Source organism: Mesoplodon bidens, assembly GCF_964165515.1.
Source record: "Mesoplodon bidens genome assembly, chromosome: 18".
Taxonomy (NCBI): domain Eukaryota; kingdom Metazoa; phylum Chordata; class Mammalia; order Artiodactyla; family Ziphiidae; genus Mesoplodon; species Mesoplodon bidens.
In genome coordinates, this window is record NC_138175.1 from 50,185,940 (window position 1) to 50,200,007 (window position 14,068).

The 14,068-nt window shown below is 45.5% G+C and overlaps 1 pseudogene across 1 annotated transcript; it reads right to left on the bottom strand.

Annotated features, from left to right (window-relative positions):
- Window positions 1-4,396: 4,396 nt before the first annotated feature.
- On the bottom strand, window positions 4,397-9,121 carry LOC308605771 (protein FAM170A-like; annotated as a pseudogene). Its single transcript has 2 exons — window positions 9,112-9,121; window positions 4,397-6,843 (listed from the first exon to the last, which is right to left on the bottom strand). The product of its transcript is annotated as a protein FAM170A-like (transcript).
- Window positions 9,122-14,068: the final 4,947 nt, after the last annotated feature.

Sequence of the window (14,068 nt, forward strand, 5' to 3'; positions counted from 1 at the left end):
GCTGGCCTGAAGCTCATCTTCCTGCTCCACCTCTCAAGAGAAATGTGGAGGAAAGAAGACTTCAAAAACTGTGAGTAGGTAGAGGGAGAGATATTGGGGGCCGAAGCTGTGACTGAGGTCTTGGAGTGGGCTGTGAGCACACAGAGCCTCTAGAGAGCCAGGCTCTGCCTTCTGAGAACTTCTCCCCTAAGGCTGCTCCTAATTCAGGTGATACCAGCCATATAGAGCCGACTTGGCCCACACTGTCACAGAAAGCCTTATCAGAATCTCTTCTTCTTCATACCCTCTTGTGTCTGTGACTTGGTTATTGCCTTTGGTGCTCCACTGATGTGAACCACAGTCGCTCGGGGATGGAGGACACTAGTGACCCATCTTGCTCTGTGGCCTCAGTCCACAGCTTGCGGGTAAGGGAAGAGGCCAAATGAAGGTCAAGAAGGAAAGATGGAGTTTGAAGAGAAGACCTGAGTTAAGGGTGTCTTCTCAAGTCTTGATGAATGAAATGTAGCTCCAGTACCTGAAGTCCTGCTTGTTCTCAAGGCTGACCACGGGGCTGGGTGCACTCAGTGAAGGAGCCGTATACACTTAGTGTTTCCTTGCTTGCTCACACGTGCCCTCCTCTGATACACCCTCTGCAAGACTGATCTTCCCCTGAAACAACTTTCCACCTGCCACTGTCATCTCAGGAACATCTGCTTCCCCTTCCTGGTGTCCCCCTAGAATGCCATTGCAGCCAATTCATAATGTGATAATCATGCTTCTTACCATATTCTCAGCAACTTCTGATAAATTTTATTCACTTTCTTCCATAGTCTTCACACATCAATAATCTTCCTTAACTTCCTAGCTGCAGGTTAACCCATTCGGAATCATTTCTTTTTCCTTCTCTCCTTTGGCAAATCCTTTCTATCTTTTAAGGTCTTTTTCTTGTCTCTCTACCATCCTGCCTTCCTGAACTTCTTTTTTTTCCGTTTAAGTAACCTTTCAATCTCTTTCGCCAATTTCCTCATAAACATTTAGAGTTTATTCCTCACACGTTAGACAGCGGTTTACGAATGGCCAGGCATAATGGACTCAGAATGAGTTGGCACCCCCGAGGTACCTGTCTTGCTGGGGAGCCACAGGTGAAGGGCTGGCTGCTGGACACATGTTTGCATGGAGTCAGGCTGAGTGGCCTCAGGGTGTTTGCTCTGCACTTGTGTGTGTTTCTCCCTAGCTGGTTTCCTCGTCCAGCCACCTGTGACCTCCCTCCATCCAGCCCAGGGAATCCTTCTCATCACAGGGGTAGGATGTTTGTCTCATTTTCCATCACATCCTTTCCCCAAAGTTTGGTTGTGAGTTGTTCCCATTCCAAAGACCTTTCCTCTTTGAAGAGAAAAGAGAAAATCTTGTCTCTCCTTTTCTCTCACTTCACTTCTGCTCTATTATCTCCTCCGTCCAGAATGGCCCACTGACTCAAATGGGTGTAGATCTGAAGATGGCAAGAAATGCCAGCAATTCTGAGATAATAATACGGATGGATCAGGAAAACTTGAAAACCTTTATCCCGCCACATTAAACAAAACTGCACTTCCAGTGTATTCAGAGTCTCAGTGTAGACACACAAATGATATAGAAATGGAAGTACACTCAAGTTTTTCTTTCCTCCTTTCCTGATTTATTCTAATCCTCAAAGTTAACATGATGAACTATTTGTTAGGTAAAGTTTCAGACATTTTCTACACATGCACACTTTTCTTTTTCTCACACAAGAGTGTGAACTAGGTCACTTTCAACATGCTGTGATTCTGTGATTCACTGTCTCCCACCGAGTCATCCACTGATAAAGTAATCTGTTTCATGGAGAAATATTTCCAATAGGTAATAGCCAATGTCTGTGGAGTGCTTACTCTGTGTCGGTTTCTTGTAACTACTTTACAGATCTTTTGTACAACGTACCCATGGACCAGGTACAATTATAACCCCCAAGTGACAGATAAGTGCAGATAAGTACAAATAAATACAGAGGCCAAGTGACTTGCCCAAGACACTGGAGCAAATCAAAATCCATGCCTCTGTAATCATTTTGCTCTATTGCCTCTGTCTGGGAGGCTTGATGATTTGGCAACTAAAACCTTAAATATCATGTTCCATTTTTATATCTGTGACACAAGCGTGGGGCTGTGATACGGGGTAACTAACCTGACTACTTCAGAAAACCCTTATGCACCTGGATGAAAGTAAGCCAGGGACTGCAAGCTATAGATTGAAGGTTTCCTACCAACTTTTAAAAATAGCTTCTTGAATGCAATTTATGTAATGTCAAGTCTAGGATGTAGTCCAAATAGTAACAGAAAAATGGAGCTATGTGGAAAAATACTTAAAGTTGACAAGAATTGGGAGTGTAGTATTTTTGGGGCCAGCGTGTAGACCACAGGAAAACTTGCTGTTTCCATCCCAAAGGGAAGAGCCCTATGTTGCAACTGCCAAGGTCCCTGGGGCAGCAAGTGTGCTCACTGCTTAGTAAAGAAGCATCCTGAGTTTGATAGAATCATATGGGAGCCTTACATTTGGTTAGCAGTTCTACATTCTTGATGTAATAATATTTTCAGGGTGTGGGAGGGTATCAAGCTCTGAAAATACCCTTGGAGAGATTTGCTTATTAAGTTTGGCTTTTTCAATCTCCCTACTACTTCTTTACTAAACACCAGGCGGTTTCCTTCACTTTTCAGAACCATGTTGTTTTTCCCTTGTCTAATGAACTTTGAAATACTTTTGGATGAGCTATTAAGTTTGGAAAAAAATAAACGTCTCTTTAAAATAAGGAAGATAATAACAATGACAAGTAGAAAAAGCTCTAGAACAGAGAATATCCTCCATTCTAGCCAATGACTGGGAGTGGAAGGTTCGTGCTCGCTGTCCAGGACGTAGAAATAAAAGCTGAGGAGGCGCTGAGGTGTCTCCTGGATCTCTATAAGCCTCCATCATTTCTGCTGAGTAGGGTTGACAGATAAAATATAGGCTGTTTAGTTAAATATGAATGTCAGAAAAACAACGGGTACACTTTGAAGATAAGTATGCCCCAAATAGGACATAGGATCTACTTATAGTAAAAATAATGACTTATTATTCATGTGAAGTTCAAGTTTAACTGGGTATCCTGTATTTTTATTTACTAAATCTGCCAGCCCTACTGATGATCCACAATGGAGGCAGTTCAGGAGCGGTACATGCTGGCTCTCGGACAGTCAGAAATTGCTTCAGCAGATCGAGGTACAGTATGAAACTCTTTTTGGATGTAGCTCAGAAGCCATGGCCAGCCCTTGACTGCAAGTACTGCCTCGGGTTTGCCTGAGGTGGGGTAAACCTTCCTCTTAATGGCCTTTGGGTAAGTCTGGAAGACCATCTCCAAGGGGAGCCCCAAAGTCAGTTTCCTCCTCACAGCCATGTTTCCAATTCCTGGAATTGGCTGCATGTGACTCACAAGAGATGAGGAGGTTTGTGGAAATTGGGAGTGTCATAGCTTGAACCCTTTGTAGGTAAAGTTTTGCTGTTCTGAGAGTTTGAACAGGAGCAATGTGAGAGACTCCAGGTCCCCAGGTAGATAGAAATAATCCTGTTCTACTTCTGTGTATGTGACAAGTCTCTAATAGTTCAGAGAGCAAGTATCTGGTCTTAGAAAGACTGATCCAAGCTTGGATGTTTCTGGTGACAAGGCAAGGTCCTGAGTTTCAAGTTCACCTTTTATGGTTGAGGAGACAATAAGGTGGTCAGAAGGGAAATCATGGAGGAGACCTTGGCTTCATCCATTGTGCAGGCTTGTATATGTGGTTCTATGTAGATTGTGTTTCAAAGGTGGAGCTTGTTTACAACTATGAACATTCTCCGATGTGCTTTTTGGACCTTCATTCCCAGAGCGAGAGCAGTGCCGAGGCTCTAGAAATGCCATGGATATTCTGAGCTGTCAGTGGCATTTCCCAGGTAGTGTTCCCTTGGTGCCGCTCCTTGAAATGTCCAAAGGGATTATCATCTGTCTTGTGGCGGGTCCTAGCATTGTGAAAGGAAGCTGCTGCACCTGGCTCAGAGGATTTCGGATGTGGTGGGAGGAGTAGTAGTACTACGACTCTAAATTGTATCACAGCATATCTATTCCATCTTGAGAGTGGGGTTGGGGGGTTATGAAGGGCGGCTTTTATTGTGCTTTTATACATTGTACCCTTGAAACTAATTCAATATTTTAAAATTAATTAATTTATTTTGGGCTGCATTGGGTCTTTGTTGCTGCTAGCGGGCGTTCTCTAGTTGCAGTGAGCGGGGGCTACTCTTGGCTGTGGTGCACGGGCTTCTCATTGCAGTGGCTTCTCTTGTTGCGGAGCATGGGCTTCCGTAGGTGTGGCACATGGGCTCGGTAGATGTGGCACATGGGCTCGGTAGATGTGGCACACGGGCTCTAGAGCGCAGGCTCAGTAGTTGTGGCGTGCGGGCTTAGTTACTCCGTGGCACGTGGGATCTTCCCAGACCAGGGCTCGAACCCATGTCCCCTGCATTCGCAGGCATATTCTTAACCACTGCTCCACCAGGGAAGCCCAATAATTCAGTTTTTTATAAAGAGAAGATTCCTAATATTATTCCAAAATTTTAAAAATATGTAGTTGGATAACACTATGAAAAATTAACTGATATATTCTTTTATTATTTCTCTTTGCTCCCTGGATTTTTTTCCCCATCCAGTCAGCTAGGCACTGTGAGTTCACTGCATTAGGAAGGTAAAGACTCAGCAGAAATGAGGGAGAAAAAAAGAAAATTCTCAGCTTTGGAATGTTCACAACGGAGGCCACAGTAGAACAGGTGAGAATTCTGTGAACAAAAGATAAATGTCGTCTCAAATGTCAAAAAGTATTCTCTGCACTGGGAGGCAGGAGAGGGAGGGAGGGAAGGACTGAAGGAGAGAGATCAGTGTGGCCAGGGACATGGAGACTGTGCTTGAGGACGATATGCCCAGGAAGAGAATCAGAATCTGGAGAAGATTCAGCCTGCACGTGATCATTGCCTCCAGCCAGCACCCTCATCCGAGACCTCGGGAAATTCAGAGAGAGAGTGGGAGTACGTCAGGAGGGCCACGCGCATAGTCTGTGTGGCAGGGGTTGTGGCCATTCCCTATTTGTGAGGAGTCCCCAGCAATTTGCAGGCCTCTTCTGGAAAATGCTGGCGGACGTCTCTAGTGCTTATGTGAAAGCTTGTTCACAAACCTTGAAAGATACAGATGTAGATGACAGATAGATGCATAGGTAGAACAATGTAATTAAATAAAACCTCCAGGAAAGGTTTGGAAAATGCCCTTTATTGCATAGGACGTTTCTATTGTCATATGATGTTAGACTGAGTGCCGGTCCCTTCATCCTCCTTCAGACCACGGCATTCTGTCTGCTACTATCCCGAGGGTCCTTTCTTCTCCCTGGAAGGGATAAAACAAATGAGGTAGAACAGGAAGAGACAAGAAGCACTCCAAGCTCTGCTGGTCAGGGTTACCCTCCAGCGTTGCCTTAATGCTCAGAGCCACACACACCACAGTGAGCTTGGCTCCAGATCAACTACCACGCAACGAAGGTTCTGGAACATTTCCATATCTCGGGGGACCTCATTTCCACGTGACTCTCTTTCATATTCCCCTTTGTCTCAGAAGGGTAGGTCCAGTGGTCAGGGTGAGATCTCGGCTCAGGCCCAAGGCTCTCAGACCTCAAAGTTCCGGTCCTGCAAGGGCCCCTGTCCTCTCTTCAGACCACTCCTGGCTCTCTCTGCCGAGAAGGAGCCGCTGGCAGTACGTCCTCTAAGAGTTGAGGTCCGTCGTGCAGACCCTGAGAAAACTCCTAGGAAAAGGCTCCACCTTCTTGATTAAGTCAACAGAGCTCAATGCCTTTGGTAGTGCTGGGTGTGTCCCAAGCTGATGCAACTGCAGAGCCATTAGGTCAACCAGCCCATGTGTGCGGCCCCTTCCCTTAGACTCCTCTGGGCCCTCGTGACATAGGCTCAGAAGACTGCCAGCCTCAAGCCTTACCTCTTCCAAGGGACGGCCACACCGTCTTCCAGGACTTCTGTCCCATGAATCTCAGTTGCTGTGTGGAAATCAAAAGAGAGAAAAGACCCTACCTGCGGGGTCTCTTCGGGCTGGGGCCTTCCCCCGTGGGCGGCTCTCCCTCATTCTCCTTTTCTTCTTGCTTCTCTTCCTCCTCCTCCTCCTCCTCCTCTTGCTCGGGGGTGCTCTGGATTCCACATTGCCCATCAGCTTGGCCATGGTGAGATGAAAGACACGGCAGCTGAAGCCCTCCAGGACGCCGAACTTCACGTGCTGTTGGAGGATCTCCAAGGTGGGGAAGACCCAGCAGCAAGCCATGCACCTGAAGCCGGTCTCCATGGTCACCATCCAGTCCGGTGTCTTGGCGCTGGGTCTCTCCTCGACGGCAGGTGACCCTGATGGGCTGCCTGGCTCTGCCCTTTCCTCATACTCTTTCTCCTCCCCAGTGGGCTCACTGTCAGACAGGAGGCGTTCGGTGGACACATCAGAAGAGGGGTCAGTGGCTACTGCGCACACATCCTCAGGAAGGGTCACTTCTTCTATCCTCAGCTGCTTTTCAGGCAACTCCAAGGGTTTCTTTGTCTTCCAGGAGACAGCGACACCCTTGTTCACTTGGACCTGCATGTAGTATATTTTCATGCCCCTTTCCTCTTTGTCTGGGTGCAGATAGTTCTTACAGGGTGAAGAGGGTGAGGAGGAGACACAGTATGATGGGGAAGCGGTCTCTCCTTCTTCCTGATCCTGGGCTAGGGGTGCTCTAGGCTGGGCAGTGTCTCGATGAAATCTCCGGATTCCTGAAAAAGGAAATTAAAAACATAATAACATGCATGGGCCATGCCGGAAGCTGAGGGAGCAGGTGTGGTAGACGAGAGAGGGACATTTGCATGACATAGCTATGTCGTGAGCTTGGTGTCTGTTGGCCGTAGGACGGAGTGGTGTATCTGGTGTCATCTGTGGGCTTTTCATGTGCGTGGGGGGGATACTGGAGCGGTGTCTGTATACAGGGGTGTGGAGTATGGTGGTGAGGGCTGTGGTATGTGAGGGATGCGGCTGGATGCGTGTACGACGAGGAGTGTGAGTTTGGGAATATCGGTGGTGCATTCCTTGTGGAATGGGGCTGTGGTGCAGGAGAGGAGCATTGTGGATCACGTGCTTGGGGTTTATGTGTGCACTGAGAAGGGCTGTGCCTGGAGGGCGCATGTATGTGTGAGCTGTGTGGACCTGAGCTGGATGGTCCTGCTCTGAGCCTGGAGGTCTATGATGCAGAACTCTGTCCTTCTCTGGAAGCAAAGGCAAAGACAAAGCCTACATTTTCCTCTGAAGATGCTTAATCTGGTCCCTCTTCCCTCCACCTCAAGCCCAGACCTTTCCGGCCCCTGCTCCTTGACTTCCCCACCATGGTAGTAGCAGTATTCACACACACACACACACACAGACACACACTCAGCTGGCATCCACGCCCTCGTAACAGCTCAGCCATCCTGCCCAGGCTCTTCCACAGAGCCCTCATCACCTCTGATGACCCTGGGTTTCCTCTCAGCCTCCCTGGGATCTGTGTGCCTCCTGCCTCACAGCCAAGCACCCCCTCACCTGAGGAGCCCCGCGCCCTTACCAGCGTAGAGGAGCTTGCGTGGAGTAGAAGTACAGAAGAAGTATTTAGAGGCAGAGGAGACCTCCCCTGCCCCTGGGCTGCAGCCTTGGGCCACCACAGTGGATCCAAGCCGAGGGGGATCCTCTTGTGACTTCGAGATTCCTGAGGGAGGAATGAAAGGCTCAGGGTGGGTTCATCAGTCCTCTGTCCACAAATATTTACTGAGTGTGTGACACGTGTCAGGTGCAGTGAATACAGTTGAGAGTGTGGTTCCCAGTGGATACTCCAGGATTTAATTCCAATCAATACTTATTCTCTCACTGTCTTGTTGGTAATGTAGGCGTCGGTGGTGACTGTGAGTGTGTGGGAAGAGTGAGTGATGTGTATCAGTTATGTCTGTGGTGAGTGTGGGGTTGGCGTGGGGAGCACAGTGCAGATGTGTCTATCTGTGTCTGTGGCCTTTGTGTGCATGGTTTCTGTTCACAAGTCAGGAATTCTGGGACATGTAACTTTTCCTCATTACATGGTGTGGCTTGTATTTATGGTGTGTGTTCATTCATTCATTCACCAAGATTCAGTGAGCAGCTACTCCTGTGTATCCGGCACTCTTCCATTGTTGTAGTCTCTGGTAATGCTGCACATTCTAGTAGGGGAAGACACACACTAAACAAAACTAGAATAAATATATAATACATCAGCTGGTGGTAAGTTTATAAGGGTTGCCAGACTTAGCGAACAAAAATACAGGGCACCCAGTTAAATTTCAGTTTCAGATAAACCCAGAATAATTTTTTAGGGTAAGTATTCCCATGCAGTATTTGGTCTGACTTATTTTGAGTGTAAGTATGGCCCATACAATATTTGGGACATCCTGATACTGAAACATTACTTGTTGTTGATCTGGAATTCAAATTGAACTGGATAGCCCATATTTTCTCTGGCAACCCTGACATGGGTTAGTGAGACTGTGGTTTACTGTGGTTTGTACAAAGCGGGTATGGCATTACTCAAGAATGTGTTGTAAGTGTGGTGTGTATGACACGTGACTGGTTTTTATAGAGGTATTTAGAGATGGCTGCATTTAGCTGTGTTTGTGTGAGAGTTGAGGAGATACATATATATATAGTGTGTGTGTGTCATATATAGATAGTGTGTGTGTCTATATACGTATCTCCAGCGTTTGGTGTTGGAGGAAAGGATTGTGATACAGGTGGGTTGTATGAGAACGTAGTACAAGAGGGATGCGTGTATATACCTCCATGTGCTGTGTGTGGTTTAATAAGGAAGTTATATGTGGGGTGTGTGATATTTTTGCTGTATCAGAGTGTACATGGGTGTATGAGTTACTGTCTCATAAAACACCCCTAACAAGAATTCTGTATACACTCTTACGTACACCGAGTGTCAGCCAGGTCCAGGCAGGGTGACAAGAACTTTACCACGCAGACTTTCTATCTGGTAAGCACTCTACCCCCATTCATCCCGCTCTTCTCTGCAATACCACAAACACACAGACACACACACACTCACACACACACTCACACACCCACACACACAGAGGAACATAGAGAAAAATATTCTGAATGGTCAGGGGCAGTCATTGCCTTCCCCAGCCTGTCCCAGCCACTGCCTGAAAATCTGCCTGCTGTCTAGAGCTCCATTCCCAGGGCCCATCCTACAGTCTCCAGGGCCCTGGGCCTGGTAGGAGCTACTGGGCTCTAATCTGGGGCAGAGGCCTCTAGCTGGAGCTCTGGGGTGACCACCCCTCTCCCAGGGCAAGCTACTCGCCTACATTTAATGCACGCAGGCACCCCGTGGCCCGTGGCTCTCAGAGCTCCCCGCAGGACCCTGAGGCCATTTCTCACCCCCGCCCACGCGGTCTCAGTCTCTGGAAAACCCTTCCCTTCCCTTGATCTCCTTTGGGAAATTCTTCCTGTTGAAGGAATAAAACCTCCTTGCTTTCAATATGACACCATCCCTAGACAAACAGTGTTCTTTCGAAGTGCATTCCACTTGTCAAGATATTTTTCAACAGGGCCTTCAACTCATGGGGCTTCTCTTTCCACTTTGGTAAAAGAGGCCAAGCAACTCATGGGTCTCTCTCGGCATCCTTGCATCCTTCACATCCCCCACCTCATGACCCCAGGGAAAGATCCAAGAGAATAAGAGAGAAATCGGGGACTGAGAAAAGCTGCACCTCTAGGTCTGTGCAAGCAGGATGCAGCCTGCTATGAGTCCGACAGAGCTCCAGGCCCGGCTGCCCCAGGAGAGAGTCCTCAGACCAGCGGAGCTGACCTCCCATCTCCCAGGGGGCATCTGGCCGTTCTGTGCCATCTCACACCACAGGGACCCTCCGGATGGATACGGCAGCATCAGTGAGACAAGGTCTCTCGCTCCCTGCTTCACAGGTGACACGTTCTCAGTCCCCCGCTTCCTAGAGAAGGTTCAGTTTGGCAGAAACCCATGTGCCCCAGACAAGTTGCCCCCCACATACCTCCTCCGTTCTCGGCAGTTTCCTGGGACTCTTCATTTTCCAGATGTTTCCTCTTTTGTCGCCGTTCCATCGTACCAACTAGAAGTCTCCCTTAGAAGATGCCTCAAGAGATGTCCAACTCCTCCTCTTCCCTACAGGTTGGCCCTTGTTGGCTCTTGGGCAATCCGTTGAAATGATTCAGTACAAATAAAAATAGTCAAGTCTCCTAAATGGCTGAAAAACTTGTACCACTTAGTGAACCAGCAGTACTGCCTAGTGCTCACCAGGGCTGTTATGTTTGCAAGGTTGCCAGGCGCACAGCGGAATTCTGTGACCTCAGTGATGACATCAGAGCATTCGGTGGACCTAGGTTGAGCACAGTGTCTGCAATAGCACAGGCCCCATTTTCAAGAACAATTCCTTTTTCCCAGCCGAACCTTTCCCGTGAAAGGGAAAGGTTCATACCATATCTATTATAAATTGTATCATACCATGTCTATTATCAAATTAACATTTTGATTGGAGATCTTTTTTTTTTTAGTTTCTGCTTTATAACAAAGTGAATCAGTCATACATATACATCCGTTCCCACATCCCTTCCCTCATGCATCTCCCTCCCTCCCACCCTCCCCATCCCACCCCTCCAGGCGGTCACAAAGCACCGAGCTGATCTCCCTGTGCTCTGCGGCTGCTTCCCACTATCTATCTACCGTACGTTTGGTAGTGTATATATGTCCATGCCTCTCTTTCGTTTTGTCACAGCTTACCCTTCCCCCTCCCCATATCCTCAAGTCCATTCTCAAGTAGGTCTGTGTCTTTATTCCCGTTTTACCCCTAGGTTCTTCATGACATTTTTTTTTAAATTCCATATATATGTGTTAGCATACGGTATTTGTCTTTCTCTTTCTGACTTACTTGACTCTGTATGACAGACTCTAGGTCTCTCCACCTCATTACAAATAGCTCAGTTTCGTTTCTTTTTATGGCTGAGTAATATTCCATTGTATATATGTGCCACATCTTCTTTATCCATTCATCCGATGATGGACACTTAGGTTGTTTCCAGCTCCGGGCTATTGTGAATAGAGCTGCAATGAAGATTTTGGTACATGTCTCTTTTTGAATTATGGTTTTCTCAGGGTATATGCCTAGTAGTGGGATTGCTGGATCATATGGTAGTTCTATTTTTAGTTTTTTAAGGAACCTCCATACTGTTCTCCATAGTGGCTGTACCAATTCACATTCCCACCAGCAGTGCAAGAGTGTTCCCTTTTCTCCACACCCTCTCCAGTGTTTATTGTTTCTAGATTTCTTGATGATGGCCATTCTGATTGGTGTGAGATGATATCTCATTGTAGTTTTGATTTGCATTTCTCTAATGATTAATGATGTTGAGCATTCTTTCATGTGTTTGTTGGCAGTCTGTATATCTTCTTTGGAGAAATGCCTATTTAAGTCTTCTGCCCATTTTTGGATTGGGTTGTTTGTTTTTTTGCTATTGAGCTGCATGAGCTGTTTATAAATTTTGGAGATTAATCCTTTGTCAGTTGCTTCACTTGCAAATATTTTCTCCCATTCTGAGGGTTGTCTTTTGGTCTTGTTTATGGTTTCCTTTGCTGTGCAAAAGCTTTGAAGTTTCATTGGGTCCCATTTGTTTATCTTTGTTTTTATTTCCATTTCTCTAGGAGGTGGGTCCAAAAGGATCTTGCTGTGATTTATGTCATAGAGTGTTCTGCCTATGTTTTCCTCTAAGAGTTTGATAGTTTCTGGCCTTACATGTAGGTCTTTAATCCATTTTGAGCTTATTTTTGTGTATGGTGTTAGGGAATGATCTAGTCTCATACTTTTACATGTCCCTGTCCAGTTTTCCCAGCACCACTTATTGAAGAGGCTGTCCTTTCTCCACTGTACATTCCTGCCTCCTTTATCAAAGATAAGTTGACCATATGTGCGTGGGTTTATCTCTGGGCTTTCTATCCTGTTCCATTGATCTATCTTTCTGTTTTTGTGCCAGTACCACACTGTCTTGATTACTGTAGCTTTGTAGTGTAGTCTGAAGTCAGGGAGCCTGATTCCTCCAGCTCCGTTTTTCGTTCTCAAGATTGCTTTGGCTATTCGGGGTCTTTTGTTTCTCCAAACAAATTTTGAAAGTTTTTGTTCTAGTTCTGTGAAAAATGCCAGTGGTAGTTTGATAGGGATTGCATTGAATCTGTAGATTGCCTTGGGTAGTAGAGTCATTTTCACAATATTGATTCTTCCAATCCAGGAGCATGGTATATCTCTCCATCTATTTGTATCATCTTTAATTTCTTTCATCAGTGTCTTATAATTCTCTGCATACAGGTCTTTTGTCTCCTTAGGTAGGTTTATTCCTAGATAGTTTATTCTTTTTGTTGCAATGGTAAATGGGAGTGTTTTCTTGATTTCATTTTCAGATTTTTCATCATTCGTGTACAGGAATGCCAGAGGTTTCTGTGCATTAGTTTTGTATCCTGCTACTTTACCAAATTCATTGATTAGCTCTAGGAGTTTTCTGGTAGCATCTTTAGGATTCTCTATGTATAGTATCATGTCATCAGCAAACAGTGACAGCTTTACTTCTTCTGGAGATCTTTTAATGTCTTTTCTAGAGAGATTTAATCTGAATATTTTACATGGTCTCCAGCTTCCCTGTGGATTATTGACATTTTAAACTCTGCACTTCAATTTTCCCTCAATACGTGTAATTTTGTCACGGCTATTTCTGTACTTAAAGATGAGGAACTATATAATTGATTTCTTCATTTTTTTTCCCATCTCTTTCCGAGGTACTGAATTTGATTGTGTCTTACGAATGAGTGAAAAATGTTAGTCCTTGAGTCAGGACATTGGGCCCTTTACCAAGTAACTCAACCTATCTGGGCTTCAGCTTCTGTATGTGCAATCAAGAGGCTTGGACTAGCTGACTTTTCAAATGCTGTGTTTCTTTGATTCACTCTCACTTACTGATCTGCTCCTTAAGAAGAGGGTCTGTTCTCATAAAGTAACAACAGTCTTTTCCTAACCTTGGGTTGGGCGGAGTTTAACTGGTCGTACTCAGTTTGTTAGTTCTATTTCCTTGTACGTATGCTTAGCTCTAAATAATTTATATAGCTCTTGTGACTATTTTTAGATCTTATTTTTTTCTTATTTTCTTTTACAGTTTCTAATTTGTTATCGCCAGTGTAGAGGAGCCTGATTGATTTTTAAAATTTATTGATCTTGCATGTGTGTGCCTTGTTGAACCGTCTTATTAGTTCCTGCTAGTTTATCTGTGGGTTCTTTTGGGTCTCCTAGATAAATGAGCATAGTAAATGTAAATAATGGGTTCTTTGGATCAAGTTTATTTTCTTGCATCTATATATATAGAAGCAATATGTTGAATTGATTTAAATATTTCAATACTTACATACCTGTTATCACAATCTAACGTTCTTGATCTTCTTTTCTTTCAATCAATATTATGTTTTCAAGATTTATCCACGTGAATCCATATAGATCTAGGTCTTTGATTTTTGACCGTTTGCTATTATTTCATCACATGCGTATAGCATCATTTATTTTCCATTCAAGCATTATTGGACAATTGGATTGTTTCCCTCCCTTCTCTAGAACAAACAACGTTTCCTAGAATATCCCTGAAGATGTCTGACAGTCGAGGAGGGCCAGGCTGCCCGAAGGATTGCTACTTGCTTTTAGCCACCTTCCAACAGGCCATCTCCAGCCAGCCATTTGAAGCACAGCGGAAATGAAAACTCCCCCAAATGTGGAGATCTCAGGCGCTTCCTAGAAGGTGGGAGGTTAATGATAGGCATCCTGCTGGGATCCCAGGGGAGTCTGAGCTGGCCTGAAGCTCATCTTCCTGCTCCACCTCTCAAGAGAAATGTGGAGGAAAGAAGACTTCAAAAACTGTGAGTAGGTAGAGGGAGAGATATTG